Here is a 14950-nt window from a genome sequence, read left to right on the forward strand (position 1 = left end):
TTAACAACAGCGATTATGACTAGACGTGATCAGAATTCTTCAGAGCCAGGTTACAGAGAGCCACCCTTTGTGTTCAGTAGCTTAATGCATTTACAGGTAGTGATTGATGAAAAAATCTGAAAGAATAACGCAATAAGGGATAATGATAACAAATAAATAATGTAAAACTGTTCATTGGAATAATCCCATCTGCAAACTGGACGTTTCTCCTTTTACATCAGTGGTCTTAAACTGTGGCCCTCAAGATGTTGCAAAACTTCAACACCCTCTCAATGTAAGTCTATAGGAGGAGTTTGACAGCCACCATGCTGTGACATCACAAGCCTCCGGTGCAGCAGCTGGCATTCTAAATGAATGCCAGGTAATGCTCGGAGATCACGGGGGGGGGGGGGGGGGGGGGGGTGTCCCAGCAGCGAGATCCCCCGTCATCAGACATCTTATCCTCTATCCTTTGGAAGATATGTAGGGGCGATGTACCCCTTTAAGACCAAAATGGGCTGTGTCTTTAAGGGGTTAATTTTCATCAGTAACAACATATTAAAGATTTTTGGATCCGACAGTGCCAATTCTATACATTAATCATCATTGCTATGCATCCATTCAGTCAATAATAAGATATTTTCTTTAGTTTGTTCAGTTTACGGTAATTTAAACTATGCTAACTAAGTGAGTACACCATTCTTAATATTTTTCTTTTTGTGGGAAACAGTCCTCAATGTAGTTAGTAAACCACTGTAATTCTCCTAAGAACTTTTATTTTTTCAGCATTTATTGTTCAGCCTGTGTGGGTGTTTTGAGATAATTACAAAGGGTAAAGAACAAAGACCTGTATATCTCTTCTTTGTCTGCCATCAAATTTGAACTTTTTTGTGTGTGTTCTACATGACCTTTTGCTAACAAAAGGAAGTTTTAGCTTCAAAAATACTCTGTTCTATACATTTATTGGAAGACTTATGGCATTTAAAGGTTTATCAATTTTAAAATTTCCTGAAGGAAGGAAACATTTGGCAAAGAAATACAAATAACTAAATAGCTAATACAAATAGCTAAATGGAAAAAAAAAAAAAAAAAAGTAACATGAAATTTAAAGTTTACCTTATCTACATATGCCATGCAGTTATAGCCTGTAAGCTGCTATTTAAAGGGGTACACCACTAGAAAACATTTTTTTTTATCAACTGGTGCCAGAAAGTTAAACAGATTTGTAAATTACTTTTATTTAAAAATCTTAACCCTTCACAGAGGAATTTCTTTTCTTTTTGACTTTCCTTTCTGTCTGACTACAAGTGCTCTCTGCTGGCACTTCTGTCCATTTTAGGAACTGTCCAGAGTAGGAGTAAATCCCCATAGCAAACCTATCCTGCTCTTGACAGTTCCTGACATGGACAAAGCTGTCAGCAGAGAGCACTTGTGTTCAGACATAAAGAAAGTTCAAAAAGAATATAACTTCCTCTGTAGCATACAGCAGCTGGAAATGTTAAGATTTTAAAATTTACAAATCTGTTTAACTTTCTGGCATCAGTTGATTTGAAAAAAGTGTTTTCCAGTGGAGTACCCCTATAAGCCTGAGGGAAGCTGACCACAGTATTCCTCATTGTAATTACATTATTACATTTCTATTGTTGCTCTCTCATAAAGAAAGCTAATTTTATCACTGTACATTGAATACCTATTAAATGTGTTCAGGGATCTATTCTCTCTTAGAAAAAGTGTCAGCAATATGTCATGCTCAGAGCTCAAGAATTAAGAAGGCATTGCTAAACCACAGCATGCATGCCTCCTCCCTCCACCATACCTTCCTAGTGTTTGGCTCTCAGAAATGAGTCAAGCAAGGCAGGGAGGAGTGGGGGAGGTGTGCATGGCTTGTCAATATCTTCTTGACACTTGAGCTCTGAGCATGACATAGACATGATAGATTCCCTTTAAGTCCAGTTTTATTCGGGCAGCAGGAAATGAGTTTAAATTTTCACGGCACAACCAAGCCCAATACTTGTGTAAGACTTGAACGCCATAGTTTTATGCAAGCCTCTGGCTTGTAGGTGCCATGCACAATCCTAGTGGGTGGGTAAAACCCAACCCTCACCCCCTGCCCCTATCTCTAATACTGAGAGAGAAAAAACATTTTTAGAAACTGATGGACTTATCTTTCAGTAGCAGTAAAAAATTGTTAGTGAAGACTATTTAAAAAGTTTTCTTTGCAATCAGGAAAAAATCTATTAAAAACATTATGCCGAGGTGTCCATAGCCTTTAAAAGGCTTATCTATATTTCAGAAATGTTTTTACATCAAACACAGGTTGCAGGACCTGCTCACTTATCAAACCACTGGCAGGGACAGGACACAACAGGATCATGGCTGAGCTGGCAGGTCCTGCAACCAGTGCTCGTCTCAGAAACAGGAAGAAAACAGGAGATTGGGGGCCAGAGGGGACTTGTGCTCTGTCATGTAAGGAGCCTGGGCCCTGCCTTCTCCTTGCTGCCCAGGCTTCTTACATGTCAGTGCACTCAACATATTAGGACATCGCTGCAAATGGCAATACGCTGACTGCAGTGTGATGATCCGAGCCCAAGAAGTAGGAAGCAGAGCAGCATCAAATGAATGGGACACCAATATCGGCACAACGGGGGAACATAGGAAGTTGAGTTAAAGTTTGTTTCTTTAGTTTTTGCAGCAGTGTTGCGCCGCAGTTCTCCTTTAAGTATAGGTTATTTTTTTTATTTTATCAAGGATATAGGATATACATTTTTTGCAAATCACCTGAAAATCCGTTTAATGCCTGCTTTTAAGAAAATTCCTAAAGAAATATAACTACCCATGTCAAACACTTTTATGGTTTCTCAAGTTGTGTTGCTTTTGATATATATGGAAAAAAGGAGGAGGTGTCCTATTAAAGGGATACTCCGGTGAAAGCCTTTTTTCTTTTTAATCAACTGGTGGCAGAAAGTTAAACATATTTGTAAATTACTTCTATTAAAAAATCTTAATCCTTCCAGTACTTATTGGCTGCTGAATGTTACAGAGGAAATTCCTTTCTTTTTGGAACACTGATGACATCACGAGCACAGTGCTCTCTGCTGACATCTCTGTCCATTTTAGCAACCATGCATAGCAGAAGTTTGCTAAGGGCAGGATGGTGGCTCAGTGGATAGAACTGCTGCCTTGCAGTGCTGGGGAATTGGGTTCAAATCCCACTACGGACAAGAATAAATAAAGTGTTATTATTATTATAATGACGTCAGCAAAGAGCACTGTGCTCGTGATGTCATCAGAGAGCATTCCAAAAAGAAAATAATTTCCTCTGTAGTATTCAGCAGCTAATAAGTACAGGAAGGATTAAGATTTTTTAATAGAAGTAATTTACAAATATGTTTAACTTTCTGCCACCAGTTGATTTAAAAGAAAAAAGGTTTTCACCGGAGTACCCCTTTAAAGGAAAACTGTCAGCCAGTTCACCCAAACTAAACCCAATACACTGAGTTATAGTGTGGGTGAACAGGAGTCCATACACGGGTCATTTACTTTTTAGGTTTTCTTGCCACCAAGTTATGGTCTGCTAAAGTTCCGTAATTTTTGCCTTTATTTGCGCTCTGAAGGCGAGTCCCCCACCAACATCCTTGCTTTGGGTTCCGGATGAAGAGGCCTTAGCCCGCCCCCCTTGTTCGCATATTAATTTTTTTTCTGAGTGCAGCGCTCTGTCTGCAGAGCGCATGCGCTGAAGATTTTACCCAGCTTTCGCACCCTGATCACAGTGTAACCGGGCATGCGCCGGTCCCTTGCTACACCCGGAAGTACCTCTTTCGGAAGTCTTGCTACTCCCGACATCTGGGTGTAGCGAGGGACTGGCGCATGCACAGTTACACTGTGCAGAGCTCCCTCCCGTCATCAGGACGCATGAGCTGGGTAAAAAGGGGCAGACAGAGCACTGCTCTCAGGTAGAAAATGAATATGCGAACAAGGAGAGCGGGCTAAGCTCCCTTCCTCCGGAACCCAAAGGGGGGCTTCAGAGCACAAATGAAGCCAAAATTACGGAACTTTAGCGGACGACAAATCGGCAGCAAGAAAACCTAAAAAGTAAGTGACCTATGTATGGACTCCTGTTCACCCACACTATGACCCAGTGTATTGGGTTTAATGTGGGTGAACTGGCTGACAGCATTCTATTGGTATACACAGTTTTTCTTCTATATAATTCTATGCATGAATCAGAGAAACCTTTATACACATTGCAGGAAACAGTTAATAAAAGCATTTTAATGGAGCACTCTGGTGACTCCATAAGTATTAGACAAATCTAGCTCAGTTCTTCCCTAAAAATCTACAGGCGACTCCTAGTACCAGTTAAAGTCATCAGCTAGGCCTAAACCCAAACCAACTAAATTAAATCTAATGTTCATTTATTCCCTACAAGTTTTTTCATCTCATTTGAAAACTTCATTACAAATTGTCAGACATTGATGCATTCAATGACTTTTGGACTCATCATAGAAATAGGTAGAAAATCTTGCATATGTCTTATTAAATAAACTGTTACTAAATAATCAAATCATCTGCACTGCTGGAATCTCACTCGCTGACTGGATTCTTGAATATATTTTCAGTGTCAAAGCAGCATGGTAGCTGGCACTGCACAGTGTGATCAAGACTGATGGGAAAACCACATCTTTTGCTCTGCACGACTCTGACAAATGAGAGACTAATTTGCGGCGGAGAACTACATACATTCCACAAATTAAAAAATAAACAGGAATCTGAATGACTCTTAATTTATTGAAATGCTGCCAAGTCAGTAAATTATGACCCCATGTGAATGTCATCTACAGGAATTACACACAGGAGAATTGATCTAAGAAAATTAAGCTAAACTACACTTTATTTACTGAAAGAAGCTATCCCGCCTAATGGCGATATCGATTAAACACTCTGGACATTGATGTTACTTGCTGTTTCTTTTGTGAAGGAATCAAAAAACATGTGCATCTCTTTAGTACAGTACACAAGGTGCACCTCGAAAATTCACGAACTGACGAATAAAATAAATTGACCTTTAATAGAGAGATGAGGACACTTCTGGAATAAAATGTCACATAAACTGAACTCTATGTATATCAATATAACCGTAATAAGCTCATAAGATTTTTTTTTATGTAGTGGAGAACACCAAGGGGATGTCTTAAGTGTACCCCCACCAGGGTAGGATAACACTGAATTTATGAAAAGGTGCACGTCTCTTAAGAAATCCAGGTGCCTGTGCAACAGCCTCAGAAATCTACATCTGCTCTGAGCAGGTGTAGATTGTGCTAAAATTTAGTGGTGTGTACGGTATGGTTATTGATCTCATTCTTCCTGCCCTCCACTTTTTTGTCATTTCTGCAGATAGGAAATCCTACTTTCTTTAGGATGTACTTTAAAAAAAAGTCCCCACCTCATAAGTTACAGCACTGCTTGTCCACTTCTTCAAATGTTTTAAGGCCAGATACCATAGGACGGTGGTTCTCAACCAGGGGTACATAGCAGTTCTCCAGGGGGTACTTGAAAAAAAAAACCTTTGAAAGAAAGGGTAGGCTGACGTTACTGCACCGAGGAGCGGAGCAGGACGACAGCAAAGGGGAAGGGTGGGCACTGGGCTGCTGTGGTCAGTAAATACCATCAGCTTTGTTGCTCCACTGCCCCTGCAGACCGAGGACCTACAGCTAGCTATAAGCCATAGCAGTAGGTCCCCAGACCAGAGGAGCACTGGACCACCAAAGCGGGACAGTATGGCAGCCTACAATTATATATGGGTGCAGTTTGGGGCATACAGCTATATTGGGGGCATAACATCTTTATGGGGATGCAAAGTGGGTACTATTACTGTGTGTGACAATAAACATGGGGAGTTTGTGAATAGGTGGGTATTGTACTGCAGAAAGGAGCCTAAAATGTTTGTTTGGCTGGTTCTGTGGAGAAGTCTTGTATGGGAGAAATCTTAATGGCGGTCTAGGCCAGATAGTGAAGAAAAGAAAAGTAAGCAACTCCGGTTAGAGAAGAAGTCACCTGAAAATCGGGGGACTGGGGAGCTAGGGAGAGGAACAGGGGGCCCGTTATAGAGGAAAATAAAGCATATGAATTATACAATAATCATTACAAAATGTCTCTAATATGGGGGTACATTTTTTTGAGAATGGGTTGTCAAGGGGTACTCAGGCAAAAAAAAGGTTGAGAACCATTGCCTTAGGACAAAGGACTTGTAGAGTTCACGGCTGAGTGTCATTGAGCTCTTACGGCAGCATAATATAATATTACTGGACCTAGATAATATTAAGCAGGTGGTTTTAATATTATCATTGACTGGGGTATGATCCCCTATTGAACAATACTACTCATACCACAATAAAATAAGGCCTCATACAGCTACATTGAACGAAATGCAGTGATACAATAATGGAAAAATTGCTTGGTCCTGAAGACCCGAACAGATAATTTCCTTAAGCAGCTAATGCCATTGACTTGAATTTAAAATGTTGTTGTTCTGTGTAGACCTGTTATCCCTAAGCAGGATACATTTTCAATTAGATCATTTATAACTGAGTTTTGTTCAGTCACTATATGATGGTAATTTGTGGTCCTGAAGTGGCAGAATTATTTGGTAACAGTATGATGTTATTCAGTCATTACGTGGTTGTAATACAGTGTGTGGTTGTGGTATGGCAGTGTTATTTTATAATAGTCTGATGGTGCCTAGAATCATCATTGAAATTACTCCATAGAGCTGTACTACCCAAGCTGCGTAGACAAGTGACTGTTGTTATTCTGGATATTGCTGAGGAGTTCAGTAAAAATACAGTTGCTCACCAAAATCTGGCTGTCAGAAGTCTCGTTCCTGGGCTTTAAGTAAGGAAATAGCTATATTTGAAAAATTGTAATGTGGGGAACTTTGTGAGGAACTTTGTGTTGCACTATTTAGCCATCAGGGACTACAACACTACAGCCTACTCACCATTCCCGTAGCCACCGCATAATCACTTGTTGAAAGGGAAAATACTTCTAGTTGAGTATAGTGTAGGTTGCAGCTTTATCTTTGTTTTTGAGGAAAACTTGTAGACTTCAAAGTAGGGATGCAGGATCAATGGAGCCCTGAAGGGATAGACCACATGAAGGACGGTAAAAAGATAGTTTATTCAAGAACAGGCAACGCATTTCACTGCACATGCACAGCTTCCTTGGGCAGCTTTCTCTAATGTCTGAGGAAGCTGCGCATGCGCAGTGAAGCATGTTGCACGTTCTTGAATAAACTATCTTTTTACCGTCCTTGATGTGGTGTATCCCTTTAGTGCTCCATTGATCCTGCATCCTTGCTTTGAAGTCTACAAGTGTTCCTCGGTATTCAGTAGCAGGAGAGCTGCAGATGGGACCGGATCCTTTCCTCATAGGCTCATTTCATTGTTGTGTATGAGGTTTCACAACCACCACTGGTAAGCGGCCTTTGTCCATACCCGCCCCATGGTGTGGTTATGCTATGGAGCGCCTTTGTTTATTTATTTTTTTTAGATTATGTTTCTTTTGACAGCCAGTGATTTCTTATAACCCTTGTTCAAGTCTGAGGCCAAATGTAGGTATTTCTTTAAAGAAAAGGCAAATATTCTCTCTAACTATCCTGCAATTTACCTGCTGCCCACAGCTATAGAACAAATCTTGTCTATTCTAATATGAGCTCATCAAGTGTGTCTAATTCTGAATTTATAACAAAAGAAACTCAATAACCATTTTCTTTCACAGTACAGCAAACCAAATGTGGAAAATATTATTGTACTGACATATTTGAGCAGAGTGCAAGGCATTTGGTATAAAGGATGGCAGATATATTGCAGCAATAGCTACAGAGAAAAATATGTTTCATTAACTTTCTGTTAATTGTGAAATGTACAGATAAATATAGTTGGGCTCAGATTTTAAGATCCCGCCCTACTAGAATACGTTTCCATGAAATAACATATGCTGTTTAGCCATAACATTAAAACCACCTTCTTAGTAATGCAGGTTCTGCTCATGGCACAAGAACAGTTTTGACCTGCACTCAACCAGACCTCTCAAGGTGTCCTGTGGTATCTGACATTAGGAAGTTGGCCAAAATATAGGAAAAAAAATAAGTAGCACTTTCCCATTGTATCTTGTTCAGATAGTTTTTCCAAGAATATGCAGGTACCTGGCTATTTACCTAGTTACCTACCTACTTGAATTCTCTTCCTTATCTTGCTCAAGGCATGGACGCCAGTATGTATCAACAAGATGGGTGACCACTGTTTCATACTTTTGCAGAGCTTCAAAGGACCCTGTTTACCATTTAAATACACACCCCTGGTGGTGACAGTGGGAAAAGCGGCTTACAAATGGGCAATCTAAAAACACTATATTATCAATGTAGTGTTAAAAAAAATAGAAAACTTACATAAAGATGCCAAAATCTATCCTTTCATGAAGCCAACTTAGTACAAAAAGTTAACTTGCTGCTAGTTGTCTTAGAAGTCCATATTATGGTCCAACTTTTAGTCGGCCTATAAAGCACAATACCTTGGTATTGCCATTCTTGTTCTTATTGACCAAAAGTGTTTCTTGCATTTCATATGTCAACTACAAATTGTACTTTCAACATAGAGCTGCCCAGATTCACAAGTAACAGCGTACACCACATACTTTCTCTGTTATAGACTTGTTCACATCAACCATTGACACAGTGGGGCTAGGAGTGAACTATGGACACCATGCACAACTCAAGTCTGGCTTCTTTCCTTGCCAAATAAAGAACAAGAGTAATCTGTTCAGAGAGAGGCAAAAGGTATGTGGGATAGCAATGGGTAGGGCTTGCATCAGGTGGGTAATTTTGGGAAAGATTAGACATAACCATATTCTTGCCCCCAGACCAAGACAAGTATGGGGTGTTTAAGGATTAGGGTGGAGTAGTTCAAGGAGTAGAGGTCTTGAAAATTTGAACGGATTAATTTCTAAATATGTAATGGATCGCGTCGACCAATTATAAGGAGAGGACTCGGAGAGATGTTTAACGGCAGGAGGCTAGGACATAGGACTTACCAGGGTTGATCTTGAAGTTTGATAAGTTACAAAAGAGGGACAGGATAGACTGGAGCCTAGGGAGGACTAAAAATATTTTCGAGGTTCTAACGCTTGTGTTAGCATGCCTTGTGGGTAGCCTTTAGCCCATAGGCCATCCATTAGTGCTAATGCATGCTAAGTGAAAATGTTTACATTGTTATTCATCCTTCTTAAACACAAAAATAGTTTGTAGGGGATTGCCATCTTAGTGTAAACATGGTTATAGCTTGAAATATGTAATAGATTATAAGAAGCAGGAGGCTTTCTGTAGCCTTTTGTTTGTAACGCTCAATCTTTATTCAAAAATAACACATCTTTCCTCTTTGTCTATAATAGATGTAAATATTTTATTAAAGATGTACTCCGGTGGAAAACTTTTTTTTTTTTAAATCAGCTGGTGCCAGAAAGTTAAACAGATTTGTAAATTACTTCTATTAAAAAATCTTAATCCTTCCAGTACTTATTAGCTGCTGAATACTACAGAGGAAATTATTTTCTTTTTGGAACACAGTGCTCTCTGCTGACATCACAAGCACAGTGCTCTCTGCTGACATCTCTATCCATTTTAGGAACTGTCCAGCGCAGAATATGTTTGCTATTGGGATTTTCTCCTACTCTGGACAGTTCTTAAAATGGACAGAGATGTCAGCAGAGAGCATTGTGCTTGTGATGTCAGCAGAGAGCACTGTGTTCCAAAAAGAAAATAATTTCCTCTGTAGTATTCAGCAGCTAATAAGTACTGGAAGAATTAAGATTTATTAATAGAAGTAATTTACAAATCTGTTTAACTTTCTGGCACCAGTTGATTTAAAAAAAAAAAAGTTTTGCACCGGAGTACACCTTTAAGGTTGTCCTGTAAGTTCAAAAAAGAATGTATGAAACACAGACACTGGATCATCCCAAATAATAAATCTAGTTGTGCTGACCAGCTTTGATTTTAGGAAGACTATATTGCACCTAATATAGCACCTCGCCAGAGACATTAGTGGCACTAGGTATGCCTCTGTGCACTATATACAGTGTATTGCAACTTGGAGGAAACATGCAGCAAGTTTGCAGTATATTTGTAATGTCCCAGTACAGGACATGGTCCTGCACTGCAGTTAGGCCCTGAAAGGTTGAGTCCCTCGGTGAACTGGGGTCTCCCCTGCAGGGTCTCCCCTGCTGTTTCTATAATGTTATTTATCCTACCTTATGTGTAGTCAGTGTCCTAATGTATAGCTAGTCTAAAGGATCTGCGAGTTGTCTAAAGGACTTGTGAAATGTCACATGTTATGTTATGTTGTCACATGATGTTACCCAGAGAGCACCAGCTTAACCCATGACCCGCAGCTTGACCAATGGGCTTTAGTATAGCCCCCACTACATAAAGGGGTGGCCATTACAATTCAGACTTTTCTCTTATGCTCTACACCACTACACCCGTGGTTCCGCCATACACCGGTGGTCCACCACATATTCATCAGAGAAGAACTAGTTCTTTTAGAAGAGCAGAAGCAAATCACCATAGTAAACCTCTGGAAACTCTGGACAGTTCCTGACATGGACAAAGTTATCAGCAGAAAGCACTGTGGTCAGACTGGAAAGAACTATACAACATCTGTAGCATACAGCAGTACTGGAAGGCATAATATTCTCAAATAGATTTACAAATCTTTATAATTTTCTGACAACAGATTTTAAAACATTTGTTTTCCACCAGAGTACTTCTTTAATATCTTGTTTTGCAACTTTTAGGATAGATATGCACACATGTATTTTTTTTATGCATGGTTTTGGAAAAAAACTACCACTGCAGTTTTTGAGCCTAAGCCAGAAGTGTATATAAAAAGGAATGGGAAATATAAAGGAAGGACTTACACTTCTTTTTCTTTTTCTTTTCTGGATCCACTTCTAGTTTTGGCGCAAAAACTGCAATGGCAGTTCTCCAAAAAAATGTAAGGAAAAAAACTGTGTGGAAACCTAGCCTTAGACTATGATTCAACTTGTGTTTCTGTGAAGAAAATGCCCCAAAACACTGGGATTCAATAGGGAAATATGTAACTCTAGACCCACAATTTTTTTTGTTATTTTTTTTTACCCTATGGTGATGTTTTGGCAGCATTGTGTTTGGTGTTTGGGTATGGTGTTTGTAGTTTTTTAGGAAAATGTAGCTTTTTTTTCTCCGGTTGACCTAGAGTGATAAAAAGCATTGCCTTTTTACCACATAAACATGTTAATTTTTTAATGAATTGCACTATTTGGCAAGGTGGTTTAGTACAGTGTGCTTTTAACAGGGAAAATAATTAAAAAAAATGTGTTCTACCTGTAAAAACTGCAATAACCAATAACTACAAAGCAAAACCACAAAGATTTAAATTGAAATCATATGCATTCTGGATGTAAAATTGTGGTGCATTCAAAATTCAATAAAATAGTGCTAAAACGCACCGTGCAGACCTAGGCTTAGCACATCTAACACTACATCCTCTACAGTGGCCTTATATGCCGCGCTCCTGGAAAGTGTGTCCTTTTAACAATCATTGGATGTTGTGTAAGATACCAAAACTCTTTCAAGCTTGTTGAAGGATTTATATGAAGTGATTTACAACACATGGCTACTTTATATGTCTATCATTTACATCAGCTCTTGCCTGGCTGAGTTTTATGATTCAAGTCATTTTTGGAAAAGATGCATCTCCATTGTATACAGAGCCTGTCTCATCCATCACACTTACAAGAGCTAGATAAAGGGTCTCCTTCACAAGGGTACACCGCATCACCTTTTTACTACACCAGAATAGAAAATCATTAAACAAGAGGATTATAATAATAATAAAAAAAAGTTGGTATAAAATCAGACCTAGTATTTCTGCTGAGATTTAATTAAAGAGAGGAAGTCAACTTATTAAATATAATTGAGAGAATATTGACCAGAGCAATGTCAAATGTACATTAGAAAAGACATCACCATTTCATTTCAGAATTTCCGATGCAGGCTCAGTTTTTCAATGCAGAGGGAGACTTTTGCCATCCCGCTTTGTTTTCCGATACCTAAGAACTCTCTGATCAAAATATTAAGCAGTTCACATTCATTTTTCATTATCAGTGTGCTTCTCAGCTTCAAAAGCTATACAGTATATACCCTTCCTACATTAGAAAACTGACGGCTAGGAAACTGAATGCATTCTAGCCAGGGCTCTGAAATAGAACTGGAGAATCTCATTAAAGTATCCAGGTCCTTGCAGCTTTCCCGTAGATTAAAATTTATCGCATTGTAAAGGCGCCAAATACCAATTTTTATTCTTTAGTGTCTACCTTTTCTTTTTTTCTGCTTTCCTATATCTATGCACAAGAAAACCCCATTGCATGTTTTCCTTAAACGTATTTCAGCATATATTTACCACTCTGCATTTCTGTAAATGATCACTTGACACTGCTGCTTAGATACTGTAAATGGATGGGAATAAACAGCCTATTCCTTTTCAAAACAAAGTTTTTTTTCTCAAATAGCAAACTTTAAAAGAAAGAATGAGATCATTTTCTTTCAACTTGGTATATACGACACAAGTAAGTGTGGAAATAAAAAATGTTTAATTCAAATAGAAAAGAAAACAGACATGGTAGCACATCTGCAAAATGCACAGTGACCTAAGGTTTCTAAGCAAAATTTATTAAACTAACAGGTCATTAGTGTACTTAAAGGGATACTCCACTGTAAAACATTTTTTTTAATCAATTAGTGCCAGAAAGTTAAACAGATTTGAAAATTACTTCTAATAAAAAATCTTAATCCTTCCAGTGCTTATCAGCTGCTGTATGTTCCACAGGAAGTACTTGGATTTTGAATTTCCTTTCTGTCTGACCACAGTGCTCTCTGCTGACACCTCTGTCCATTTTAGGAACTGTCCAGAGTAGAAGCAAATCCCCATAGCCAGCCTATCCTTCTCCGGACAGTTCCTAAAATGGACAGAGGTGTCTGCAGAGAGCACTGTGGTCAGACAGAAAGGAAATTCAAAAAGAACTTCCTGTGGAGCATACAGAAGCTGATAAGTATTGGAAGGATTAAGATTTTGTAATAGAAGTAATTTACAAATCTGTCACCTGGCACCTGTTGATTTAAAAAAAAAAATGTTTACCAGGGGAGTGTTACGCTGAGCGCTCGCAGCGTTTACCTGCTCGCAGCGTCCCGGTCAGACCCGCTGACCGGGAGCGCTGCGCTAGTGTCTCTGGCGGGGATGCGACCCGCAATGCGGGACGTGCCCGCTCGCGGTTCGCATCCCAGCCTGCTTACCCGACCTGTTCCCCGTTTGTCCAGTCCCGGCGCGCGGCCCGCTCCCTAGGGCGCGCGCCGGTTCTCTGCGATTTAAACGGCCAGTGCGCCCCTGATTGGTGCCTGGTCCAATTAGTAACTTCACCTGTGCCTTAGCCTATATTACCTCACTTCCCCTTCCCATTATTGCCGGATCTTGTTGCCATTGTGCCAGTGAAAGCGTTCCTTGTATGTCCCAAGCCAGTGTTCCAGACCTTCTGCCGTTGCCCCTGACTACGATCCTTGCTGCCTGCCCTGACCTTCTGCTACGTCCGACCTTGCTCTTGCCTAATCCCTTGTACCGCGCCTATCTCAGCCGTCAGTCGGGGTTGAGTTGCTATCGGGTGGAACGACCTGGGGGTTACCTGCCGCAGCAAGTCCATCCCGCTTTGCGGCTGGCTCTGGTGAATACCAGTAACCCCTTAGACTCCGTTCCCCTGGTACGGCCCACGTCATCATCCCAAAGACACAGAGGATCCACCACCAGTATCCTCACAGTACCCGGATCCTGACAGGGAGTACCTCTTTAATGATTATGAAGTGCAAGCCCCCTAGCCACGTCACGGCCACCTGTAAGTAGCGGGTCCCTAGCATAAAATGGGGCTGCACTGAGCGGTACAACCACTGCTGCAACACCAGTGCCCACACTAGGAACAGCCCACTGGCAGAGCAGCCCCAATGGCACCAGAACGAGACCCTGGGCCACGCCTCCCCAAAGATATGGCACCACGGCAGCAATGGACACCGCACCACAGAGCACCAGTGTGAGCATTGCCACAAAGCACTGGTCCTGGACAGTGTACTACTTGAGGCTCTTGTGAAAACATCTTTCCAATGGCTAGAATCCAATGGCTAATGCAGGATATTACTTAAGTGTTTCCTAGGAGAATTATATCCTTTGCAGGAGTACATGAGATTGTACTACAATGAGTGGCAAAACATAGACATCATAGACTTTCTGCATTCTGTCAAAATTCACCTTTGCAGTTTGTTTCTTCTGTGTCAACCACAGACTGACAGAGCTTTTCCTTTACCACTGTCACATAGGCCTCAGAACACCAGGCTTTCTGCTTCACATAGAGAATATAGGGCACACCTCACTGTACTGTTCCAGCAGATGTAAATGAATTGAAGTCCAGATAGTAAATAAAGTCTAGGGAGACAGAGGGTCCAAGTGTACTGTAAGCTATACTTGCACAAAATTATTGATGGTTACAATCTTCAATCAGACAGACTTACATTTGAAGTACAGAAGCATGCAACAGACATACATTTGGCAATAGGGTGGCAGAAGGTTTTCCTAAAAATATAACAAGCGGAGCTGTTACTCCTCTATATGCACTGGCTTCCACCTTAAAAACAATAATAAAAAGACTGGCATTATGCCGACAACACCCAAAAAAAAACATACCCATAGCATGTTGCATTAAAAAAAAAAATCACAGCTCATTTTGAGAAACAAAAGCTGAGCTGCGGTTGGTTGGTATCCTGCTGAATGAATACTTTAATTATTGTAATTAATTATTTTTGATTAATAAATCTGGACCACTGTATTTGTAATATTTTCAGTAA

At 40.1% G+C, this 14950-nt stretch overlaps 1 protein-coding gene across 6 annotated transcripts in view; it reads left to right on the forward strand.

The window, feature by feature from the left end:
- The window catches only part of CDH20 (cadherin 20), a 507006-nt gene that overhangs the window by 311589 nt on the left and 180467 nt on the right, over positions 1-14950 (forward strand). For 2 of the 6 annotated variants that reach the window (XM_056520981.1, XM_056520980.1), the window contains one exon: positions 8685-8812. The exons of the other annotated variants lie outside the window; for them this stretch is intronic. The gene's annotated coding sequence lies outside the window, so the exon portion shown is untranslated. The remainder of the gene's footprint in view (positions 1-8684; positions 8813-14950) is intronic. 6 annotated transcript variants of the gene reach the window in all.

This window comes from Hyla sarda, chromosome 5, assembly GCF_029499605.1.
Source record: "Hyla sarda isolate aHylSar1 chromosome 5, aHylSar1.hap1, whole genome shotgun sequence".
NCBI classification, from domain to species: domain Eukaryota; kingdom Metazoa; phylum Chordata; class Amphibia; order Anura; family Hylidae; genus Hyla; species Hyla sarda.